This window comes from Marmota monax, unplaced genomic scaffold (genome assembly GCF_021218885.2).
Source record: "Marmota monax isolate L192 unplaced genomic scaffold, Marmota_monax_Labrador192_F-V1.1 WCK01_AAM20220418_F8-fsc00030, whole genome shotgun sequence".
Lineage (NCBI taxonomy): Eukaryota > Metazoa > Chordata > Mammalia > Rodentia > Sciuridae > Marmota > Marmota monax.
This window is the reverse complement of record NW_026691988.1, coordinates 13,844,156-13,858,261: the sequence shown is the minus strand read 5'-3', so window position 1 is coordinate 13,858,261 and position 14,106 is coordinate 13,844,156. Positions and strand designations below refer to the sequence as shown.

The 14,106-nt window shown below is 35.9% G+C and overlaps 1 protein-coding gene across 18 annotated transcripts in view; it reads left to right on the top strand.

Moving 5' to 3' along the window:
* Positions 1–14,106, top strand: part of Hivep2 (HIVEP zinc finger 2) — a 183,518-nt gene that overhangs the window by 2,224 nt on the left and 167,188 nt on the right. The gene's annotated exons all lie outside the window — the stretch shown is intronic.

The window sequence follows — 14,106 nt, the reverse complement described above, 5'->3', positions numbered from 1 at the left end:
ACTCAAAGCATCTAACTAAAAAGGACTGCATGAACTAGTCCTCTCTAATGGGAAAGCTTTTTTACATGCTTCTTCGCCAGGGGGAAGTGGGCGCTTTAACCTCCTGGCTTCACACAAGAGAAAGGGTCCTTAATAAGATGCTAGGAGGAGAACTGCAATAATGTGCGTTTTGGGGGGGGGGGGCAGCAGGGAAGGATTGGAGGAGACTGGAGGAATCTCCTGATAATAGGTTTCACCAGAAGCCTTAGGACACCTGTAATGGCTTAGAATTCACACAGGAAGCTGTGTGTGCAACTGACATTGCAAAACCCTTATTCTCTGTACAGTTATTTAGGCCTAAAACGAACGTAGGCTTGTTTCCGGTACTTTCATTATAATGGAAAATTTGAACTGATTTTCTCCTTCCTTTTCTGCCATTTTAAAAATAACTCAATTTATCTTAAAAAAAATATTGGTGCTCTTCTTCCACCCCCATGGCTGGACTTCAATAATTTACAGGAGGACTGTGTTTTTCTGGCATCCTCAGAGTCCTAGTCAAGGGCTATTGATTTTTCTCTTCAATACAGTTGCTTCTTTTGCAGTGAATAATCAAGCCCAGAATTTACTTGAAATATTAATAAGATTCATTTTAATTAAATTTACAATGATCTGTCCTCCTTGAAAAAGGCCATTTAACTTTATTAGAAACATTTCCTCTAGTGTAATATTTGGTGATATTTGTCCTTGAGCCAAGCAAGTTATTTTAAATATTTGCATATATATATATATATATATATATATATATATATACATATATATATATATATATACACAGACACACTGATATATACCTGATAGAATTTGTGAATGTCTGTTATTACGTCTTACAAGAATGCCACAGTAAAATCTTAAACAAATGGATTTTATAATAGTAGATTTGGTTTGATTTTTAGGAGCTAGTCCATATAATTTATCAAAACAGAAATGTCCTTCATGTGAGTAAAGTGGATATCATTTTCAATGCTAAGAGAAAATTTCCGTGGAATCCTGAGGAGTCATGATACCAGATTACAATTATACATTTTTATTTTGAGCTGAAAGGGATTTATCAATATCCACTTAATGACAGTGTGATTGGAGTGTCATAATCCCTTTTGACCACTAGTTTGAAATATGCAGTTTATTTCTCATATGCAGAAAAACATTATATTACAATGGTGAATCTTTTGAAAATTGAGATAGTTGCTTGCTTTCAACATAGGTCAGGTATAAAACAGAATTTACATTTTGGCATCTATATTTCTGTTACAGTGATTGTATTTTGTGACACTATTAGAGAATGCTTATATTTATATAAAGGTATTTAAGATTAAATTGATATAAGATTGATTTGGAGACAATTTTGGGAATAGTGTGTTAATGATATTACAAATTTAAAATTTAGCTGATGTTTTTAAACTGGTTAGATCCTTGTAGACTGTTTGGTAAAATACTATTAAAGTAGACTAAACATTTCTATATTTCTATGGAACATGGAATGTGAAAAACTTACTATGTGTGAGCTAGTACATAAGGAAATAATGCTGTTTGACTATATTGCAAGATTAACCATCAGAATCTTTTGATTGATCAGTGTCCTTTTGCATGAGATGTGTTTACAAATGTCCTTGTTACTATGAAAACAAAACAGGACAGCATACATGCAGGAGTTCCCTGGGGAATAATGGTGCATGTGTCTGCTTGAGTTTTTGGCACTTTGACACTATTCAGAATACCAGGTTGAATCTTTTATGCTGACTCAATTTAAAATTAAGAATCTTATTTTAAAATGTCCAGTTTTTAAAAAGCAGAGCTAATTTCAGCAGCAACAAAAAACAGCAAATACTCTTTTTGTTGGTTTTAGACTTTTGAAGCAGCACCAATGATTTGCTGAAGTTCATTTAAAAGTTTTCAACACAGGAAAAGCAATTTTAAAGACCTATAGACAATATTGTTTGGCAGGGGCAAAAGTTTAATTCACTATGGTGTGAAATTATTGAACACCCCTTATGATAACTATTATAACAAGGGAAAAGTGGCTTAGATCAACTAGATTCATAGCTGTGGACCAAACAGGCTGCCAATCTGTTGATTAAAAAGAAGCAGTTTTCACAATGTAGTAATAGTATCAGCAGGACTCCGTTGGTCTATACATTAGTCCTGTAGGTGGAGAAATGGTTCACAGTTTAAAATTTCAATGATATGCTTCTAGTGTATGATATTATAGCTGAATTTGTCATGAGTTCATGTTTTGGCTAAACCTTTGGCAACTTTTAGAGTTATATTATAAAAGGGAACAGAGGAAATTTGCTAACTCAACTTAGTGGACTTGAGATTTCTTGAGAAACTTTACACCACCCAGAGTATTTGGTTTGGCTTTAACCTGTACATAGGCAAAGTCTTCATTAATACTGTGTAAAACTTCGTGAATATTTCAAGTGAGGGCTGTACTGTGAAGTTGTAGGTGAATACAGAGGATTGAAGGAAAATGAGAGGGCTTCATGAAATTAAGGTTGCACATATTTGAGGGAAACTTTATGAAAAGTAATATTATTTTCTATTTGTTCCTGATATTTGATCATAATCAAAATTTTTGTTTAATATATACTATTTATGACAACACAAAAATGATAAAAATCAATATTTGTAGCTAGGAGATAGCTTTAAGAAATTTGGGAAAATATTTTAGTACGTTATTGTTGTGACACAACTTGGAAATCATAGTGTAAAAAAGGATAATATGGGGCTGTGGCTGTGGCTCTGTGGTAGAGCGCCCACCTAGCATGTGCGAGGCACTGGGTTCAATTCTCAGCACCACATAAAAATAAATAAATAAAATGAAGGTATCGTGTCCAACTACACTATGTGTGTGTGTATATATATATATATATATATATATATATATATATACACACACACACACATATAATATATATATACACACATATAATATATATATATTAAAAGGATAATATGTTTTTCTTGCTGTGTGTAATCTGTGGTGTGTTTGAGATGAACCATGGACACCAGCATTGGATTGACATAGGCCTATAACCTCTACATGACTATTCTGGAATAACACCAGAGCTGCCTGCCATGTGGGTCACTGTTATTCTGGCAAAGATGTTCCAATCTTAACACTCCTATGATCCATCATTCATGCTATTATCTATTATAACATATGGTGTATTGTATAATTGTTCCTAATTGTAGATTTCCTATCTTAAAATTTGGGGTTCAACTATTTAGACCTATTTGAAGAAAATGCTTTGAAGAGAAGAGATGAAAATGCTGTTCATGTTTCTGAGAGTGATTCTGGCCAGAAAGCAGGTGGGATCTGTCTTACCACTTCTGGGTCACAGAATGGTTCAGTGTAGGATCTGGAATTAGTCAGGGTCCATGTCTTTGACTTGTCACTCCTATAATCTCAGTCCTCTTTTTTTTTTAAGCAACATTTATTAATTAATTTATTTATTTAGTTTTATGTGGTTCTGAGGATCAAACCCAGTGCCTTGTACATGCTAGACGAGTGCGCCACAACCCCAGCCCCTCAGTCTTCTTTTCATAATATGATGACAGGTGTCCCATTATCGTTGGTCAATACAATTTGTTCATCTAGTCATTCAGGAAGTATTTTATATAGGTAAGGCCTTTTGCTAGGCACCAAGGGTAGAAGGATGACTCAAATCAGTAAAAGAGCTTATAATCTCATGAAGCTGACAGATATTAATCACATGATGAACCAATATATGTACAATACATGTTTTAAGTGCTATGAAAGAAACACAAAGAACTATATATAACCCCTGTCTGGGAGTGAAGAGTCAAGTAAAAAAAGGTGGGTAGGGAGAGGGAGAGCATTGTACAAGGGAATAGTGCAAGTACCTTGAGGTGGGGGAATGCACAGTGTTTCCAGGAGTTGAAAGCAAGCCAGTGGGACTGGAGGGCAGATAACCAGAGAGGTAATGCCAGATAAGGCCAGAACATGTGGGAAGGGCCTTGAAAGCAGGTTGACCACACAAATGATTATGTAGCCTGGCATAAACGGGTTGCTCTTGGCAAATCAAGACATATGTTGTCCCTATTTCTGGCCATGTTACAGCTTGATTTTTGCAGAGGGAATTTTGGAGGGTGGGGTCTAGAAGTTGCTTATGTATAACACGTGTCTGCACAGTGCTTCCACATCAATTGCTGCTGCCCCTGGGACATTTTTTTTTTAATATTTATTTTTTAGTTGTAGTTGAACACAATACCTTTATTTTATTTATTTTTATGTGATGCTGAGGCTTGAACCCAGGGCCTCATCCATGCTAGGCAAGCATTTCACCTCTGAGCCACAACCCCAGCCCTGCCCTGGGACATTTTTAATGTTGCTGTGTGAGCTGACTTTCGTTTGATGGACTTACCCGCAGGTTAGCTATTAGTATTTGCAGATATGTATGTACTTTTCTTATTTATTTATTTATTTATTTATTTATTTATTTATTCATTCATTCATTCATTCATTCCTTCTAATTTGTTATATATGACATCAGAACTCATTTCAATTCATATTACACATATAGAGCACAAGTTTTCATGTCTCTGGATGTACACAAAGTAAAGTCACACCATTTGTATCTTCATACATGTGCTTAGAGTAAAGATGTTATTTCATCCCACTGTCTTTCCTACCCCTAGGCCCACTCCCTTCCCCTTTCTCACCTTTGCCCTATCTAAAGTTCTCTCAGTCCTCCCATGCTCTCCTCCCCGCCCCCATTATGGATCAGCATCCTCATATCAGAGAGGACTTTTGACATTTGGGTTTTGGGGATTGGCTTACTTCACTTAGCATAATATTCTCCAACTCCATCCATTTACCTTCAAATGCCATGATTTTACTCTCCTTTGATGCTGAGTAATATTCTGTTGTGTATGTATACCACATTTTCTTTATTCATTCATCTACTGAAGGGCTTTTTTATTTTTAAATATATTTTAAAGATTTTTTTTAGTTGTACATGGACACCATGCCTTTATTTTATTTATTTATTTTTATGTGGTGCTGAGGATTGAACCCAGTACCTCAAACATGCTAGGCAAGCATACTACCACTGAGCTACAACCCCAGCCCTACTGAAAGGCTTTTTAAAAGAAGAAAAAGTAATTTAAATAAATAAAAAAAATACTTATTTGGGGTTCCAGCAGACTGAATTGGCCAGCATCATTGATTCAATTAATGAATAACTACCAATTGAGAAGTCTTTACAAGGTCGCTGTGTGAAGGAACCGATTAATCTTTGGAGCCCCACATGAGCTGGATCTATATGTTTCTAAACAACTAGTAAAAGAGTGAAACATTCAATTCCCCAGATTATTTTTATATGGTTGCAAATATGAAGGTGTTTGGAGAAATTTAGATTTGAATTTTTACTTTCCTTATGATTAGGGGTCAGTGTAAGATGAAATTACATGATATGAAAGAGTAGAAAAAAAAGGATTGTGATAATAATATTCTTTTCCTTTGTCAACTCTATCATTTTACTAATTCATTTCCTGTCTTGTACTTTATATAATAAGAAAATTAGAAAATTTAAGTGGTAGGGTCATTGCTGTGTAGTGGCTCTAAGCTTGGGCTCTGTAGTCAAGAGTGACTGCAAGAGAAGATACAGGGCTTACAACTTACAAATGAGAACACACCGTAAATGGAAGCTGGCTCTTTCCTTCCTTCCCTTTCTTCCTCCTTCCTTCCTTTTTCAGCTGGAATGTTTAGAGGGGCCTTATAGGAGAAAGTGGTTTTTGATGGGAAGCCTTGAAGGTTGAGTAAAACTGCATTAAGCAAAGAGAAGAGAGGGGCTCAGGATGCACTGAGCTGCAGTGATGAGGTATAGGGGCAGCACCAGGGAGGGGAGGAGTACTGGTCTCCAATTCTGGGGAGCCTTAGAGTTCTGCTGAGAAAGCTGGGTTTCACTCAGTGGTTTGGGGCAAAGAAGTAATACTGTGAAGTGTGTGTTTGGACAGATTAAAAGGGATATAGGAGGTGGATATATTGTTGGTAAAGAGGTTGTCAGATTGCCATGGAAAGGAATGGAAGTTTACTCTGTTGCATGACAATGTGAATAGTTTTCTCTTGTTAATGGATGTGTTAAAAGCACCTTATAATGCAATAAATAAAGTGATTAAAATATTTTTTAAGCACTGCCAAATATGTATGGCAGGTTTGAATAACATTTTAAGTAAAGGACAGCACTTTGACTATGTAATTATTTATTCCTGAAAATATTTATAAATACTTACAGGTGAAAGTGGACCATCAAACGCCAACTTATGAAAATGTTTATATTTAAAGTTACAGGGTATTAATACTTTTAGGTGTAAATACATGAGGAATTGATAGGTGATTCATTCAGTGGTTAATTAGAATACCATGTTTTAATCGATTCCCAGTTGCATCTAAATCAGGACAATGGACAGATAGTGGAGAACAGTGTATTTGACATGCAGTGCTTTGTTTGGCAAAGATTTATTTGGTGGTTTCGTTTTCTCTGAAAAGAAAGCAGATCATTGAAGCTCTTATTTGCATTGTGGCAGATTCACTTGATTCCAGAAGCCCAGCAAAAAGGTGGGACTTTTCCAGTAGGCCTTAGGTGAACATAGACACACCCTCATTTATATTTGTTCAGGGATCCGTAAACGTGCATCTGTGTATAGGCATGCGTGCACTCACACAAGCATACACAAATCTTAGAAAAAAAAATCGTGTTCATTGAGAGAAGATTTTGATGATTAAAATACAGCCTTAATTCTTATCCAGATAGTTGCTGAAAGTATTTCTCTTACAGTGGAGGTTATGTCTAATTCTATATAAAGAAGATTATAGGAAAGATAATTTAAATTGTAACTAGCTTTGTTCACTAAAATGCTAGATTCATTTGAAACAGCACTTTATTTCTTTTGGAAGCCAGACAACTAGTTTAATAGTGTACATATGAAACGCTAATTTGGCTTGTTAATTGGATGCAATTAAATTGAGGTTATTTTATACTGCTTAATTGTCTGAAAATTACATGTGTTGCCATGCCTGTGTAACTTGAGGCAAAAGCCGGGGGATATTGTGGGAATGGGGGTGGGAAGGACATAAGGTCTTGTCGTGTCTTTGCAGTGAACTTTCTGTGAGAACTTGGAAGCAAGACTTTCAAGCTCCCTGGACCTCATTTGGAAATGGAAGAGACTGGAACAGATGGCTTCTAGAGCCTCTTCCAACTCATATTCTATCAGTTTATAAATTCTACTTTGTAGTTATAGAGAATTCAATGTCATTTTATTCTATAATTATGGTATTACCAGGATGAACGAAACACTTAAAAAAAAATCAGCCCAGTGCCAATTTAGCAAATCCATTAGATGGAAAGGAATTGAGGTTTAAAGAGCACTTGCCCTGTGCCAGGCTCCATGGCAGACACTCTCCCAAGCATTAGTTCTCTTAATGCCACTGCCTTACTGAGAAGATGTGGTTTTATTATCTTTATGTTTGCACCCAAGGAAACTGAGATTCTGAATGGTGAACTGATTTTTGCAGGGATGCTCTGATGGTCATCAGTAGAGCAGGATTTGAACTTGGGGCTATTAGGCTTTGAAGCCATTCCATGCAATATAAGCAACTGTTTACATAATGCAATTATTTCAAAAATTAACAACAACAAAAAGTGCCGATCATTTTTTATCACTCTACAGTGAACCAAATGTTTAGTCTAGGTGTGAAGAGCCTGGATTGGAAGCTGGAACAATGGAATTCTAGCTCCACTATCAGTCAGGAGGAATGTAGAAAAGTCACTTAACATCCCAGGGATTACAAAATGATGACAAATCTTGTTAGAGGGTTATTGTGAAGTTTTTACGAGAATGTGTGTACTGATCTCAGTGAGCACATAGTGAATGCTTAATACCTGGTAGTTGGATTATTATTAAGAAGAGATTAGACCAGAAGAACTTCAACTGTTGTGACAGTAAGATATTACTTAAACATTTTCAAATGGTCCATCAAACTCTTGATTGAAGTGGTTTAAAAACAATGTCACAACGAGCTTGGTTTTTGACAGTTGTTAACAAATGGGATTGCTGATTGTAATCTTGGATATTTCTCTTTTAGCTCAGCTACTGTGCTATACTGATGATGTGAACTAAATCCGCTGGTTCCAGAGTTTTTGGTCTCATTTAGGTCTAAGGCCTGAATTGCCCAACTTGAACTGTATAAATCTTAAAAGCCAGATAACCAGTGTTCACCCATGGGGCCCTTGGACCCACTTAAAGAGTCTATTGCTTGCAGGACTGCAGACTTTAAAAATATTTCCTAATGAATAAATACTGATAGTTTGGGAAAGGTGCTCTTTTAGACAATGGGGATTTGTTAGTGGACAGAATAATAAAATAAAACCTGTTGCCCTCATGGAGTTTACATTCTAGTAGACTAATTTAGAAACTTTTTCAGGAAAATTTAGTCACCATACTACTTTTTAAGTGTTTTCAGGAATCTCTGCTTTTATAATGAGTCTCTCTTAACCCAAATGATGGTTGAAGAAACACCATAAGACTTACTGAATCACTACTGAAATAATCTATTTCATATATGTGTATGCACAAACACTATTATTTCATAGTAAGGTAGTTTTTAAAGAGGTACTATTTTTACATGAGTAAATATTATAGCACTACTCTTTTTAGGTTATTTTTTTTTTTCGGTACTGAAGGTAAACCCAGGGACTCACACCTGCTAGGCAAGTATTCTGCCATTGAAATATATCCACAGCCTTTTAAAATTTTGAGAACAGGGTCTTGCTAAGTTTATGAGGCTAGCCTCACACTTGTGATCTTCCTGCTTTAGCTTCCTGAGTAGCTGGGATTATAGGTTTGGGTTATTGTGCTGGGATTAAAGTTCTTTTTTATGGTTCAGCTGTATGGTCCTTTATACCTGTAGATCAGGTCCTTGCATGGACAAGGAGAAAAATAAAAGATTAACAAAAGACACATTTTATTATAAAATGCACTTATAAGCTTGTTAAAAGTGAGGAGGTTACCTCAGATTATGTTCGTAATTTTTTTAATCCTCTTTAAGTGAATTTTTCATTACTTTATTTACCGATAATTTTCACTATAACATTTCTAGTGGATTAGGATGCTTGTACTTACACTAATGTGTGCTGAACACGGTGCATGACAGGCAGTGAGCACATTTGGATACTTGGTAAATGTTTAAAGTCATCATTCTTAAGACAGATGGGGTGTCCTCAGAGCCAAATGAAGGAAACCCTCAGTGGGCTAACGTCTTGGCTAGTCTTGGCAAACGTCTTACCTCAGTGGCCAAGGTCCATCAGTCTGCTCATCCTTAAGTGCCTCTAGCCATTTTCAACTTTATAAAAAGTCCTCCAGAAAACAGCCTTCTCCCCTGCATACCCAATTGTCACAAACCCCTCTACCAACTATGGTCAGAGACTCCTTGGGCCCTCAACTTCCTGCCTGTTTTACAGCAAATGAACAGATGGAACAATCTTGAGGAATTTGAAAGTCCGATAGGCAAGTTTATAATTGAACTGGATTCTTATATATAGGAAGTTTTCCTTGGTCATATTTTTGATCGGGATACTCTGAGAAGGAAGGTTGTGTGAAGGTGGCCATTGCTCTTGGGTGTGGGGAGGCCTTGAATAAATTCAGCATATAAAAGAGTATATTCCTTTCCTCCACTTAACTCCTGTGTCATGAAGGCAAAAAATGGAGGAGGGTAGGCTGCGGGTGAAACTGTCCTGTCACGCAAGCTGGTGGTGAAATCCTGTCTTGGCCACTCGGCAATGCCCCATGGGACAATCTGGATGGCTGGTCCAACACTCTGTGGATATAGGTCATGGGGAGTTCAGCTTCTAATTACCCATGGAACAATGATCAAACTTTATTTTTCTTTCTTTTCCTGATGCTTTCATTTGGAATAGTCTCAATTCCACTAAGCAAGGGAAAAATCTAAGTTATAAACACTCAATTTATTTTCTTGTCAGTAGCCATGTGTCAGAATTTATGTTGGGAGAAATACAGACATTTTGGATAAAACGAGGGTTTCAGATATCTGTTCTGCTCTTGAGATGATGTGCTCATTAAAGCCCATACACTTGTGCCACAGAGGCCACCAGAACCCGCTCTAAACCCTGACCCTTCTAGTTGACAGCTTGCCTCATTATTGATTTTCGAAATGATTCAGGCCAAGCGACTGTACCTCTGTTATAGTTCATTGTTTCTTCATCTGTAAAAGTGAAGCATTGCTTGTAGCACTGCCCTACCTCCTGGGAACAGAACAGGGAAACAAGAGAATTGGAGTGGCTATTTTTAGTGTGTAAAACAACACTAAATTTTGAGAATACTTAAGTTGTTGAAAAAAAATCTGATATGCAGGGATATATTTATGCAAGGGTTGGTAAAGTATTCTTGAGATAATTGATTGCTATTGGTGTACTTTATTATAGGCATATGCAATTGTTTGTAGAAAGATAATGGTCAGCTGCTCTGCAGCTTGTGTATCTCCTGATGCATTTGAATTTCTTGTGGGTCATTAATGCACGTGTATAATACAGTATTGAGCTAGTTATGTTATACTCATATTCAAGCAAAAGGAATAAAAAAAAAAACCAAAAGGAAACTAAAGACATTTGTTTTCAGATGTGTAATCTGTTTTCTTGTTCAGATGACCTCAGTTATATTCGTGATAAACTTGGTGCCCAAATTTAATAAAGTAAGTCTTTAAAATGGCCAAGTGGCTGAGAATATTCTAAATGGACTTTTAAAATAAATCAACCTGACAGTATTGAGTATAGAAAATAATTGGATGCTAAGTGTGGAGATTAGATTTTCCAATGGACAAACTCCAAATTTGTTTAATCATCAGTTGATTTCTGGCTATGTTTGATGAGAATTTGCTAATGTTCAACATAATCATGCCTGAAAATGGTCACGTTGGGTAGTAATAGTTGATTTGGAAAAGTTTGTTTTTTTTTATATATCCATCTTAGCAAATAATTCTTGAATTTGTGTTATGAAGAAATTATGCTGATCATTTGTCTTTCTTACATTCTTTTTTTTGTTTTGTTTTGGTACTGAGGATTTGAATTCAGGGGCACTTGACCACTGAGCCACATCCCCAGCCCTATTTTGTATTTTATTTAGAGACAGGGTCTCACTGAGTTGCTTAGCATCTCACTGTTGCAGAAGCTGGCTTTGAACTTGGGATCCTCCTGTCTCACCTCCCGAGCCACTGGGATTACAGGTGTGTGCTGCCACTGGCTTTCTCTTGTATTCTCTTATATTCTTATGGGTGACAAAGGATAAGAGCAATGGGAAGCAAAGGGAAGACAGTTTGAAATTAATAATAAATTTGCTGTGGCTTCAAAACCTGCTGTGATTACAGGAAGGCTTCTTACAGCCACAAGAGCAAACAGTGCCTCACAGTGTGTCTACCATTTATCATCTCCTTTGAGTCAACTGGTTTTGATTTAAATTTCATAAGAAATTTTTACAAAATGCCACATAGTTGTGTGGATCAAGCTACTGTTCTCATTTATATTTGACATGTAAATAGCCCTAAAAAACTGAGGCAGAGAATGAGGTTTGGATGAAGACACAGGATCCTGGGGTCCTTTGGGATCTGCAGATGGCTTCCTGTATTCAGTATAACTTTCCCTGGTACCTCTTCCTAGTTGAGTTAGGCCTTGACATCATCAGGAACTCCTGAGCGTTTCCTGAGAAGTTTTACTTCTATTCACTGTGATTCGGTTTGTAATACTGCAACAATACTTATGTATTGCATCTCTTAAAGTGTAATTTGAATTATGTAATCAGTGTCTTAGGTATAAGATCTAATGTGCTGATACAGATTTTTTCAACTGGTGATAATGTGAAATCTTGTATAGAATCGTAGGATTAGATAAAGCCATTGGAGACATTTAATCTCCAGCTATGTGAGAAATCACTAGGGACAAATCACCCAGGACTGCTCTTTCTTAGGAAGGCCTATTCCCTTATCGGGCACTTGTGTTTATGAGCAGTTTAGTCCTCAACAGCTTCAAAACTAGTTGAATAATCCTTGTGTTGCATGACAGTCCTATGGTTACTTAAAGAGAGCAATCATGTTCACCTTACCTATTATTTTTTCCTGGCTAAATATTCCCAGTTCTCTCTGCTAGATCTCATTGGATGTCATTTTCATTTTCATTTTTATTAATTTCAGGGATCAGGTTGTTCGTGTCTGAAATTTACACCAGGCTATTGATTTTTATGAGTCCTCAAAAAATAAATTGCTCATTTACTCAGTTACTCTTGAGAAGAATCCTGTTACCAAATGGTTTAGAAATATTTTACAGTAAGTGCCTAATGGTGTTGGTTGAGACTTTGTAGACAGTATAACTAGAACAGCATTAGAATGTATAATAGTATAATACAGAATGATTTTATCATGTATTATTGAGATTCTGGTATGTGTAAGATATATGGGAATATGCAATGTAATACAATTATAAATAGAATATAAAATACAAAGCAGAGTGTTTCCCTATTCTCATCAAAACCTTTATGGTCTCCAATATTGAAGAAAGAATTAAGGAAGGAAAACTATTTTTAAAATAGACAAGTGAAACCATAAGAGAGACGTTTAAGAAGCATTAAAAGAGTGCAAAATCACCCCTGGCTGAGGAGATAGAGGTTTCTTCATGGGAGGCCTTGATTTTCACAGGCAAAGTGTACAAATACACCAGTGCCAGAGAATGTACAACGGTGTTTTTCAGAGATGTGTCTGATTTGAGTTCAGCATACAATGCATGTTAAGTGGATGTTGGTGAGAAAGTTAGAATGTGTGACACATTGTCTAGGAGCTTGCATTCCAGTTTAAAGAGTTTGTACCTAAAATGATCAGATGTACTATACTGTGCTGAGAATATGATCATTGAGTTTGACCATTCTTTCATAATATACCATTAAATGAAATGAAACAAACAGCTAAAATAAAATGTGTTAAAAATTTGTATGCAGAAAATTCAATTGTATTGAAAAATAGCATCCCACATAAGACATGTTGGCTTTACATTGGCATATTATTATATATACCATTTTTGTCCTAGGAACTGAAAAATCTCAAAAGATAATGACTTTAAAGGTAAAGTAACAGACATATTGTCATATTCATACCTGTGCCACCTACATTTTCTAATTCCTATTTTTGACCATATAAGTGACTATCACAATAAATTAACCTTTTCTTCAATTAGAAGTTTCCTGTTAATTAAAATGTGAATATAGAATGTTGGGAAATACTTCCATGCATGGACATCACTTGTAAGAATATCATCTGTATAGTACCACATACAGTAGAGTCTTGTTGCATCGTAATAACAACTTTGAAGAGTATTCTTACTTGAGATCTTTATTGCTTTTAGTATTTATGAGAAAACTCTTCTGCTTTAATTTGCCTGCACAGATGGCTTATTAATCTACATAATGAATAGTAAGGGAGGTCGATATTTAAGTGGGCACATGTGTCATAGAACAAGTGAACCTATAAAATTTGTATGCACAAACTGAGATTGGATGTTTGCATGTTACTAAAACAAAGGTTATAATTTCCTGAGTAGGTACTTTGATTTTTGGAACTCTTCTTTTAATTGTAAAGAGAATTATCATATTTTAAATTTAGCTTTAGTCACACTTTTAATCTTTGGGAAGTACCCAGGATTTTGTGAGAGACTAGGAGAGAATGAAAGATACTGTGTTGTAAAAACAAAACAAAAGCCAAAAACCAATTTATGCAGTAGGTTCATTTTCACTTTTACTTTAATGCATATGAGAACACGGATGTTTCAATAACATGCATCGTTATAGGCCATTTGGGCACTTAGTACTGTTTAAATTTTATTGAGAGCCTATATGAGGCCATTTTATTAATAGCCTATAATGAGGGCCTGTTCTGAAGTGTTCAGTATAGGTGGAGGCTGAAAAAGGAGATGTGCTGTTAAACACTGGAGTACTAAGTACATATGTGAAGATTACGTCGACTTTACCTAGAGCCTGAAAGGCAGGTCCCAG